We start from the raw sequence: 12,651 nt of genomic DNA, 5'->3' as shown, positions 1-12,651 counted from the left end.
AACGGAGAGATGAGGGGCACTGGTGGAGGGTGACAGTGAGGGAAGCAGAGGAGGATGTCATGGGGCATGGGGAAACTACAGAGAGATGAGGGTACTAGAGGAGGGTTGCAGTGAGGGAATCCGAGAAGGAGGTCATGGGGTGGGTGGGGGGAGCTATGGAGAGATGAGGGGTGCTGGTGGAAGGTGGCAGTGAGGGAATCTTGGGGGGGCGTGGGGGGACTACAGAGAGATGAGGGGCACTGGTGGAGAATGGCAGTGAGGGAAGCCGAGGAGGAGGCCATGAGGGGGAGGGGCTACAGAGAGATGAAGGGCAATGTTGGAAGGTGGTAGTTAAGTTATCTACAGATAAAGAGGTCATTGGTGGTGAGCCAAAAAAGAGCACTAAAGCCGGCCCTGTCATGGCCTTTCTGTTTTCCTTTATTTAATTAACAGTCAGGTGATTAGGACAACTTTGGAGCATACTTTAAAGTGCGTGCTAATTACATTCACTGCTGTATTCAATTTTTTAAGTTTGAAGATGATTTTATTATTGTTTTCTACTGGGAATAATGAAAGTGGAACTGGATGGTGGCTGATATTGGGCTGGGGCCCAAGGTCAGCTGTGAGATAAGGTGCAATGGAGAGGGGTGGTAGAAAAGTGGATAATCAAGCCTGTAAGGGAGCGTGCTGCAGAATCAGGGGTCAGGTGGAGATGAAGAGGGTTTCTGCCTGAAGGCTCGCACAGAGGGAGCCTGAGTTGTGTCACTTGCCTCATACTCCCACCTTAGAAACCTCCTCTTCCCATCAAAGGGACATTACATGGAAAAAAACACTTTTTGAGAGTGATTTTTTGCTGTTGTTTCAACTGTTGTCCTGCCTGGCATTAAATCCTCTTGTTCCAGCCTGAACAGCCGCCTCAGTTCACGTCACAGAGCGCTCAGAAATGGAGGTAGACGTGTATTTACAGTCACTCAGGGCAGCTTGTAAAATTCCGAGCCCAGTTTGCTGCTGCTAGGGCGTGCTTGATGGACTCTGGCATTTGTGTCTGTTCCTTCAGGCTCCCGAGATTTCAGCAAGAGTTTGGCCACTTTCCCTTCCTATACACATTCTGCATAAGTCTGACAGGCCAGCCCTTGATGAATTGGGGCATTTAATGTGGTGAGAACAGGGGGCCTCTGCATGCAGACATTCAGGCCAGCGAGGAATCCAGAATAAGATGGGGTAGCACAGGCAAGGTGATACCATGAAAGCAGAGAGAGGGGGGGGGGGGTGGCGAGAGAGAGAGAGATGGGGAGAGAGAGAGGAGGGGTGATAGAGAGAGGGGGAAGAGAGAGAGAGAGAGAATAGACATGTTGATTTCTGGGACATATATAGGGTAATGGTGTGGACGAACATGAAAGATGCAGTATCTGTACAACCAGGATAGCCCCCAACAAGTGTAGGTAGGTGGGAATAGGACAGCATAGGCAAGGCATGACTAGAGAATGCAGGCAGCACAAACCATGGGCCTGAGGCATGATGACACCCGAAAGCCTAGGCATGCTGTGACCAAAAAAAGAGGGCCCCCACTCTGCCTATTCCTTACATTTGAAACTTGCATTTAGTGCTGTAGAAGTGTGGAAATTCTTTTCATGAAAAGGAATATAAAGTAGGGTTCCCAAAGAAAAATGCCAGCCATGATGATGTGTTGTTTAAAGACACTCAAAGACCTCGTCTTGACAGTAAATAGGGTTATCGATAAAAATGTATGTATTCATTTGAAATGGACTTTTCTGTATTTGTTCCCTTTAATTAGCAGTCATGGATCATTCAAGCAGCCCCAGAACACAATTAAAAGTGTTTTCTATTTTATATTTGCTGTTCGAAGTATGTCCAGATAAGTGCTGAAAATACAGCTTTGGGTGACTGCTTATTTTTGTCCTGTGTGGGGCATCAAAATAATGAACAGGCAACCCTAACCATAGGAGTAGACTGGAAGTTTGTTGCAGGATCAGCAAATTATTTCCTTCACCCTCGATCCCTATCAGTGCCAGAATAACAATAGTTTAACTTGTACCTCAAACCTTACGCTGCCGTCAATAACATGCTGAGTTACTTCAAGTGTCCGGGAATGAACCCTGCATTCAGACAACTCACTCTTCATTTTCGCCCTTCATTTTTACGCTCACCTGCACTCACAGTAATCACAATGCACTCACACTGGCCACCATGCACTCACACCATTCACCCGCTCACCCTGCACTCAGTCATTACTCTGCACCCGCAATGCACTTGCGCTGTTCACCCTGTACCTCACCCTGCAGTCACACAAGCACACTACTCACCCTGCACTCGTGTCACACTTCACTCACCTGTCCCCCTCACTGCTCAATCTGTAATCTCACTCAAATAAGCCCATTACTAACAATGCATTCTTTCGTCCAAATCTGCACTTGCATATGGTCACCTCACTCACCCTGCAGTCACTCCTATTACCCTACTCTCACACTGTTGCATCACTCACTGTGTACTCTTTAATCTATGGCTACTCAGGACCATTAACTTTAAACACTAGGCATAGTATTTTCAGAATGGACGACTCCGTGGAGTAATCACCAAGGTGGGATTATGAACAAAATATATACCATAAAGGGACCTGCAGAGATGAAAAACAAAATAGTGTGCATATCTCTCACCTCTTAAGCCATTGCTAAGCCCTGCATCCTATTGCACAATAAGCTGCAGGCACCCCAGTCAGTGGTCCCCATGCACAACATGGACTGGGAACACTTCTAACATAGCATCAAATTCAAAACAAATACAGCGCCCTTCCAACCACACACCCTACGCATATAGTAGCTTGCTACTCATGTAGGCAAGCGCTTCAGTGCTCCCCATGGGGGTAGTAAGCCCTCTATAAATATAACAATACAATGCATTCAAGACTGCTCCATCCCCTGTCTTCTTGGCTCTATCCTTTAGCTCCTGCCTCCTTGCAGCCGTCCATTCAGTTCATGCCTTCTTGCATCTGCCTTCAACTCCTGCATTCTTCGCTCTCACCATCCTCATCCAACTGTTGAGTGATTACCTCCTCAATCCCATCCCTTCTGCTATTTCCTTCTTGGTTTTTGTTCTGTTTTTTTTACGGACTTTTATATAGCACAAACTTGTCCCAAAGGTATTGGGGATCAGAGCGCTTTACATAGCACCAGTTGCGTTACATGAGGACACATTCATTTTTGTTAGGCACGGGGACATTAAGCGATTTGCCCAGAATCACAGGATGTTCAGCGTCATTGCCGAGACACAAACCGATTTTTGAGGTCGACCACCCTAGCCGTTAGGCAAACTCCTCTCCTCTCCTCTCTTGTATCTCTCCCTTGAGTAATCACCTTCTTGCATCCATTCCTCCAGTGCTGTAGTTATCAGTCACTTCAAAATATGTGTGCCTTTATGCACACACCAAACAGGGAATTGTTTAACTAACCTGGCTTCATTTTTGCATATTGCAGACTTGTTTTTACCATGCACTTTGAACATATTTTCACCTTGATGCAAGAAGAAAGTTGGATTGTTTTACAAAACATGCTTGATTTTTGTATATTGCTGGACTGGTGATTGCTTTATTGTGCACTTTGAAAGTATTTGCACTTTTTCTTTTGCTTTACCAACTACAGTTTGTATATAGATTGTCATTAGGTACTTGCTGAAAGGGTTTGTTTTTATTCTACATGCAGTGTTATTTATGGTGTTGCTTGCACTTGTCTGTAATACGTCTACCTTAAATCTTGTATTTAGCATTGTTTACACTACAGAAATGATAAATCAAAGCAGACAAACATCTGCATCAATGTTCTGAAGCATCCAATCAGTTTTCTTCCTCAGCCTTGTTTGCCTGCGTGTTTTGCAGTGCTTACTAATAAAGTCATTATGATTGAAATTGCTTCCTCAGTACACGTTATTATCATTCACACCCCTTGACAGTCGCTAGTGTGTGGCATGCAGATAATTCACCAGTCTACTTCTCTTGACTTTCGCAGTATACTGAGTTATTGCTTGTGTACTTCTCATGTATATTGTCACTTGAGTTTTTATGGAATTTCATGTTTAGGTTGGTCTTTCAAAGTTTCAAGGTATTGTCAATTCTATTTGAGACCCTTCATAGTTGTTCTTTGTTCTTCAGCCATAGTCATTTCCTGAGATAATAGGATCGCTCCTTGGCATTGTTCTGATTACTGCCTCAGTTAAATAATCTGCTTTTGACAGTATTGTTACAAATGGCGTAGCTTGTATGCAAAGAGTGTTTCCCACTTTCTCATTAGAACTTAGAGAAAGACAATATGGAGGCATTTCATTTAAATGTTGGAGGTTTCAAATAAAAAATGACCGATTTCTGGGTGGTAGGGCAAAGTGGTAGATGATGGGCCGCGCCGCCGGGGGAGGGGGGCCCCCTCCATGTGCTTTGCAGGGGGGCCCCCTCAAGTTTCGTTACGCCACTGCTGGAAATTTAACATATTAATTGATAAGGACTAGCATATATGACCTTAACTTCAAAGATCAATTAAAATCAGTAGGTCAATCACAATCAATTTCAAAAGCATTGTTCAGTAGTCTTAACTGTAATTATTGAGCGCTGTTTACATCCTACTGTAGTTATGTTAATTTATTTACTTATCTAGTAACCTGTTTATTTGATTAGCTTTGTATTTTTTTTAGGGGAGGGATGATGTCATGTTCTAGAATTGTGACTCTTGGGAACTGGAACGTTGTGGAAAGATAGGATAAGTACAAAGGGCGAAAAGTTTAATCTGCTGCACAACATATGTGCTCATGAAAATATTAAATAGATGGAAGTCTGCTCCTTAATCCGAGGTCTTTGCACATAAAACAGAAACATCAGATAATTCCTTTCTACTCACTGTTTAATGGGTAAAGTGAGAAAAAGCCAATGTGCATTCCTATATATAGTATTCTTTCCGGACTGACCATCTTGCGAGGTGGCTGTTAGTTTTACCTTCTTCCCGAGCTTGTTAATCTATGACCCGCAGAGACCCCTTTGACTATCTCTGTTTCCCAGATCTCTCCACCGCCTGGATTCCCAGCTACCGAACCATACTTAGCTATGCTGGATTGATTCCAATGCTTAATTTGTGCCGGTGATTGCTGATGGGGCCACCAGTACATGTTTCTGGCAGTGTTTTATCTATCTATATATATATATATATATATATATAAGAGAGAGGGAGAAATAAGAGAGAGAGAAAGAGAGAGAAGAGAGAGAGGAAGAGAAATAGTGTATAAATATATTCATATAAATACACATATACATATATGTGTGTGTGTGTTTGTGTGTGTGTCAGAGATGTTCTCGACAAAGGTAAGATAATCATTACATCATCAGGGGGTCCTTTGGGAAGTTTGGAGTCCTGGTCAATAACCCACGTTGCTCATGCCTAAAAATATCTAAGTTTTGAAGACTGATACTTATTTTTCCTCCTCAGACTGACCCAGAGCAAGAGAGAGAATACCCAAGACAGAAAGGAGGAAGTGCCTGAGAGAGTTAGATAAAGAGGCAAGGGGTGTATGCAAATATATGACGTTACAACACAAACAATTAAAACGCATGCCTTTACAACGCAGTTTTTACATCGCAGCATCCATTACAACGCATGATTTTACAAAGCATGCCATCACAACACATTTTTAGAAACTACATTTACAATGCATTCCATTACAATTTCATTTTTAGAAACTAAGTTTACAATGCATTCCATTACAACGCATACCAGTACAACGCATTCCATTACAACGCATAATAATTTTAGGGCAAGAGTAGGATAAGTGTTTGATAGTGTAGGGGTATAAATTACCATTCCCACTCCAGTGAGTCCAACAGTAGGGTAAGTGTTGGATAGTGTAGAGGTAAAAATACTATCCCCATGTACCCCAAAACCCACACCCACCCCAAAACTAAAAAATCTCCATTACTTACCTTATAATGCATTGTAATGGTATTCGTTGTAATGGCATGTGTTGTAGTGACATGCGTTGTATTACCATGCGATGTAAAGGGAGCTGCGTTGTAATGACTGCGTTGTAATGGTTGTTTCCTGGTGTATGTTGATGGATTAAAGAGGGATGAGGTGGAATCAAAGCACACAGCATTGGTTTTAGGCACCCCACCGTTGGATACTCCCAGACCCTCAATCCGAACAAGCGTTTTGGTTCTGGCACTTACTCTTTTACAAACTAAGCACTGTTGATAAGCGTACAAGCACTACCCTACATAAATAGAACAAATACATAGTAAAGCGAAATTAGACTTCTGAAGGGTTGTGCCCCCACTGCACTGTTCAAGTTAGTTTTGAAGCTTTGTTTTAATTCGTCAATCATTCAAACACATGCGAATGTGAATAGAGCTCAAAACCGCCTCCTCGATTTGCTCTGAAGGATGATAGAGGGCAATTAAACAGCCAGAATTTAGATAAATGGATTTGGATGTCCAGACTTGTTGATATGAAGTGAAGAATATTACCTATTATCTACTCACCATTGCAGGGAAAACTGAAAGGTTTCCGGGGAGAACCAGTGCTGCAACTGCTGCTTCAGGCTGATTCAAGCGGTTATATATATATACAGGTCACGGTAAAGTAATTACACAAAGTTTCAGAATGTGTACACAGCAGTTTATGGTACTGTAATTATTCATACATTTGGCAAGAGTAATCCATGTGCAAACTGTGACACTGTTTGCCCTCTACAACAAAGTGCACAGGATTGGGAGGAGAGATTTAATTATTCTCAGACAGTGGGCTTCCTCGGGCTATGTTCATCAACAGTTTAATTCTAGACAGAGATCAGCCATTTGCAGATGTCTTTGTCCCTCTCCAATAAGAATAGTCCCGCCCGAGCTGCCAAGCATGGTCAGCTCTAGGTGGAACACAAGCAACCACACACCAGTTTTGGCCTCTAAGGCCTTATCAGTGAGGTTTACCTTGAACAGTAGTAAAAAATAAAGCTCTGGGAAACAGAATTTTAACTTCATAACATGTGCCGAAGTTGTAGCTGCACTGATGAACACATACATGATGTAGGAGAGTAGGGTCTGCTATCCTATGGTCACCCCAAATTTTTGCTTTTTGCTTCACTGGTTTTTGACATATTGAGGCTGTGGGCCTGCCAATCAGACCCCCAGCCTGCTGTTCTCTCTACTAAACTAAAACTATGCACCCTAGGTGCATAACCAATTGGAAGTGGATCACCCTGTCAGCCCCTGTACCAGTGTACACTAGGTACCCAGGGCATTGGTGTACCCAAGGCCTGCCAGGGGCTGCAGCATGTATTATGCCACCCCAGGCTTGGCCTAACAATCTGACACAACTGGCTGATCACTCAGCTGGGGTAAGTTGGTGTAATCACCTCTTACTTAGGTGTAGTATACCTATACCTAACCTTAAATGGGACACCTGGTAACCTATAAGTCACTCCTATGGCAGGCCTTAACAATCCTGAAGGCAGAGTGCTTGGTTCCATGTGAGATGGTGCTCTGGCATGAGCTGAGCCTGTCTGCAGTGGTCGGAACAACTTCCTTCTACTGTTTCCAGATATCGTCATACCATATACTCTTAAGTGCATTATGAACCTCGCGGTTAAATGCTATCTTTGGTTTGGCTTTATCAAAACATGTCGAGTAAGGTGTCATACGAATTGGAATACTAACCCCTCGCCAATTCTGGCGACGGGGTTAGCATTCCACCCTTCTAGAGGGACACGACATGTACAGTACCTGAAACCCGGGTAAAATCAGACATAGCCTCAGCTCCACAAAATGGATGCTGCCACCACAGACACAAGTCTGCCCTCCTGCCGCTGGGAGTCCTTCCAGCTTGGGAGGTGTGGACAAAGGGTTTCCTGCCAGGGGAGGTGCGTGCACCACCCCAGACAGGATTTTGTGTATTGGTCAGGTAGGGCTTGAAAGAAACCAGACATGCCTGTGGCTCACAAGGAGCCTCGGGGCATATGCCAGTTCAAACCGGTCCTGGGGCACACCAGTCCCGGGCCTGGGGCGAGCTGGACAAAGGATTGGGGGTGTAACCACCCCCCTTCCTGGTCCCACCCATAGGGAGGGACCTAGCAGGTAGTCCGGCCCCTAGAATCCGAATAAAGGTAGGAGCTGTGTCCTAAGACTTCAGACATCCTGGAATCAACTTGAAACTAAGAAGAAGACGGGAACTTCGACATTCTGCTGCACAGAAGACTGAAGAAAATCTCCCCTGTGGTCAGGGAGTGACCACCTTGCTAACGCAAGCACCATCCAGCGAATCACCGTCTGCTTTGCCGCCGCCTCCCGCCGGAGCCCGAGCCCAGAGACTGACAAGACCTGGACCTCCAGACCTCTCACCGCCCGATCCACAGTCCCTGAAAAGAGGAGACCCGTGGAGGCACCGAGACACGTGGAGCCAGCCATCTTGGAACGACTACGACAAGCTGACCAGTGCAACAACCGAGGCTCCCTCCAAGTTGTGCTTTGGGTCCTGAGAAGCCCAACCCTCGAGCAGCATCTGCACCAAAGGTGAGCCCCCCAGCATCTCCACGATCTGCGTGGGGCCCTTCTGCATTTTGCCACTCGACGCGCCTAACCGGTTGCTGGCCCGCTGGCTAGTGGCCATCTTGGCGACGAAATCTACGACAAACACCGCTGGTCTGGTTGCTCCAGACTGGCCCTTGCTCCCCTCCAAAGGAGCAATCCCTCTGACCTTGCTGGTCAGAACCAACAGCTGATTTCCGAATCCTCCTGCAATTGCTTTTGCCAAGGCTTGTTTGCTTCGATCAAGTCGCCGACACCGCCGACAGCGAGAGCCTGCGTGGGACAGCTCGTGAGCCGACTCCTGGACGTCGTCGACCTTCAGGGACCACGTGGCTGCGGAGACAAGCTACCCCTCATCACCTGTTTGCACCCGACATCGCCTGGTACCCACCTGGTGCCACGCTGGTCACTGGCTAGTGACTGTGAACACTGTCCCCTCTGCTTACAGGTCTTCAACATCTCCGATCCACTCTTGGATCCACTGCATCTCTCCCGGACCGACCGCCTGCAGCATCTTTGTCTTCAAGCTCCACGGAACAGATAGAAGCAACCCGACGCACTTCGAGGCCTATGCACCCGCTTCCTGTGGGTGAGGTAAAGCTGGCACACCTGTGCCCAAGTGTAGTATTACATCTCTAGTGCCTGTGTTCCAAATCTTGAGTTCCTAGTCCATCCGGAAGATTCCTTTTGCAGTAACTTTGTACTTTTTACGCACCCATTGAAACCTATGGGAGCACGCGTGTGACTATTTGCTCTGCACACGCCACCCGTGGACCTCCTGGTCACTAACTGACGTTAGCTCCTTGTAGGCCCAGCGATTCTAGAGGCCTTAGGCCTTTTCCCTTTTCTGTTCGTGGTACTTATACCACTATTTTAGTATATGGTTTGAGTGGCCACCAGGGCCTATCCATATAAAGTGCAACTTCTGTGTATTCTGTGATAATCTTGTTTGACGATTTGTGCTCCTGTGCTCATAAAGAGACTAGGGGTTACTTTGATAAATAAATACATATATATTTTGAATATATATCTGTGTGGTGTCCTTTCATTGGTATAAAAGGGGGTTGCATTTGGTAAAACAGCTGGCTTAACACGCTTCACGAGTTTAGCCTCAAAGACTGCTTAGCCTACGCTACCACTAGGGCAGCTAGTCCGAAAAGGTTGACTTACAACCACACCATAAGGGTTGCTTGGCATGGTACAAGGTGATCACTTTAACTAGTGAGCATCATATACCAGGCCAACTTCTCACATTGGTGAGCAGCGGTTGGATTTGAGCTTGCTGTGTTTTACCATTGTAATCTCTTGGTTACCAATTGAAAGATCACATAGGTACCTGTAGGTACATATAAAACAAGATTAGATATACTTAAGTTCTACTGAACTTAGTTGTTGTAGAGCAAAGGGAGTAGCACACCCTGACTACAACTACTAGATAGGTTTAGTAGGTAAACCCAAGTGTAGGTAGATTGCAACACATCCACCCACACTTAAGAGCAATGGCTGGGGCAGAGGGGTCCACTGTACCCATCTCTGTTGAGAGTGACCCCCCGAGGGCACCATCCATCTATGCTACCCTTAATCAGAATGAGCTCAGGCATTTGGCAACTCTTAGAGGCCTTAAACAGCCCAAGAACCCAAACTCTGCTGAGCTCAGAGAGCTCTTACAGAATGATGAGAATCAGAGAGCACTCAAGAAAGCTTCCCAGTTAGCCCCCTTAGGGACAGGAACAGGAGGCCCCCCTTCTAAAGATGCCACTGAAGTACCCCTTCCCAATAGTCACCCCTTAGATGGGATGCCTACCACAGAGGATGAGAGTGAAAAGGATACTGACAGTAGTGAGGATGAAGGGAGAACTAGCCCAGTGCCAAGTATTATACTTGGCCCAGCTAAACCAAGGCTATTGGGGACTGACAGTGGGTTCAACCCACTGGATCTCCCCAGTGGACTTAACACAGGGCTTGGAAGGCAAAGGAATCGCTCAGGTGACTCCAATGCTTCCCATGGCTCTAGAGGCTCTCAAGGTCACTCCAGGAGAAGGATGACCACCCCTCAGAGGAGGGAACATGAGGCCAAGATGCAGGAAGCCCAGCTGAGGATCAGGAAGCAGGAGCTAGAAGTAGCCCTGATGGAAGAAAAACTGAACAAGGCTAGGCAGCCTAGAGAGAGTGGGTCTATACCCACTGGTGGCAGCAATGTCCCTAGGGACAAAGATAGGGTCTTTGACAATAGGAACCTGTCCAAGATTGTGCCCCCCTACAAAAGTGGGGATGACATCCACAAATGGATGACTGCTCTTGAGAGAGCCTGCAAAGTGCAGCAGGTTCCTGAAGACCAGTGGGCAGCAATCTTATGGCTCTCCTTTGAGGGGAGAGGCAGAGATAGACTCCTCACTGTTAGAGAAGAGGATGTCAGAAATTACAGAGTCCTGAAGAGTGTCCTAGTTGATGGGTTAGGCTTAACCACTGAACAGTACAGGTTAATGTTCAGAGACACCCAGAAGACACAGACTCAGGACTGGTCTGAATATGTGGAATGTGCCACTAAGGCTTTGGAGGGTTGGTTGCTGGGAAGTAAGGTGTCTGATTATACAGGATTGTACAATTTGATGATGAGAGAGCAGATTTTAAGTAATTGTCAAAACCAGCTTCTCCATCAACACCTGGTAGACTCAGATTTGACCTCTCCCCAAGAATTGGGAAAGAGGGCAGATAAATGGGTCAGGACCAGGATCAGGCCTAAAAACCAGGGTGGTGACCAAAAGAAAGATACCACCAAGCCTCAAGAGAAGGGTGGGGATAAAGAAAAAGAGAAACCTTCCTCAGGGCCCCAAAACTCCACACAGGGTGGTGGGTCCCAAGCTCCCTCCTCTACCACAGCTAAAAAGCCCTACTGCCATGAGTGTAAAACTCCTGGGCATTGGAAAACTGACAGCGGTTGCCCAAGGGCTAAAAACAAAACTGTTCCTCCAATTACTCCTGTCACACCACCTATTACTGTCAGCAGTAATCCCCCAGGTGGTGGGAGTGCCCCCAGAAATCTGGGTGGGTTTACTTGGGGAACACAGGGGGACCCTGGCTTAGCCAATTCCCCTACAGCAACCACTCTTGTCTGTGATGGTGGCATGGGGTTTGCCAACTTCACTGCCTGTCCCAACACTTTGGGTAGGTACAGACAGGAGCCCTACATCAATGGTACAAAAGCTGAGGCCTACAGAGAGGTCCCACAAAAAGGAGTTGGCTACAGCCCCTTTGAATTGTTGTTTGGGCACCCTGTGAGAGGCCCACTGTGTTTGGTGAAGGAAGGATGGGAGTTACCTCTCAAAAAGCCTAAGCTAGACATAGTGGACTATGTACTTGGTCTCCGCTCCAGGATGGCTGAGTATATGGAGAAGGCATCTAAAAACCTTGAGGCAAGCCAGGCCTTACAGAAAGCTTGGCATGACCAAAAGGCTGTCTTGGTTGAGTATCAGCCAGGACAGAAGGTATGGGTGTTGGAGCCAGTGGCCCCAGCAGCACTCCAAGACAAATGGTCTGGACCCCATACAATCCTGGAAAAGAAGGGAGAGGTCACCTACTTGGTGGACCTAGGAACTCCCAGGAGTCCCCACAGGGTACTCCATGTTAACAGGCTTAAAGCATATGTTGACAGGGCAGACATGGGCTTGCTCATGGCTACAGATGAGGGACAGGAGGAAGAGAGTGACCCTCTCCCAGACCTGTTGTCTCAGAACCCTGAAGATGGCTCAGTTGAAGGAGTGACCCTTGGAGGCAACCTCACTGCCCATCAGCAGACTGAATGTAGACAGGTTCTACAATCATTTTCACATATGTTTTCCTTGATACCTAGTCAAACTGACTGGTGTACCCATGTTGTGGACACTGGTGACAGTCTGCCTGTAAAGAACAAACTTTACAGACAACCTGACCACGTCAGGGACTGTATAAAGGCTGAGGTACATAAAATGCTGGAATTAGGTGTCATTGAACCCTCAGAGAGCCCCTGGGCTAGCCCAGTGGTTCTGGTCCCCAAACCTCACACCAAAGATGGCAAGAGAGAGATGAGGTTCTGTGTGGATTACAGAGGACTCAATGCTGTCACCAGG

General features: G+C 46.3%; 2 long non-coding RNA genes across 2 annotated transcripts in view; one reads left to right on the top strand and one right to left on the bottom strand.

The window, feature by feature from the left end:
- The window catches only part of LOC146867177 (uncharacterized), an 82,106-nt gene extending 75,317 nt beyond the window's left edge, over nucleotides 1–6,789 (bottom strand). The window contains exon 1 of the long non-coding RNA XR_014961095.1: nucleotides 6,509–6,789. This is a non-coding gene — a long non-coding RNA (uncharacterized LOC146867177). The remainder of the gene's footprint in view (nucleotides 1–6,508) is intronic.
- The window catches only part of LOC146867176 (uncharacterized), a 288,609-nt gene that overhangs the window by 233,414 nt on the left and 42,544 nt on the right, over nucleotides 1–12,651 (top strand). The gene's annotated exons all lie outside the window — the stretch shown is intronic.

Source organism: Triturus cristatus, chromosome 1_2 (assembly GCF_964204655.1).
Source record: "Triturus cristatus chromosome 1_2, aTriCri1.1, whole genome shotgun sequence".
Classification (NCBI taxonomy): domain Eukaryota; kingdom Metazoa; phylum Chordata; class Amphibia; order Caudata; family Salamandridae; genus Triturus; species Triturus cristatus.
This window is presented reverse-complemented; position numbering and strand designations above follow the sequence as displayed.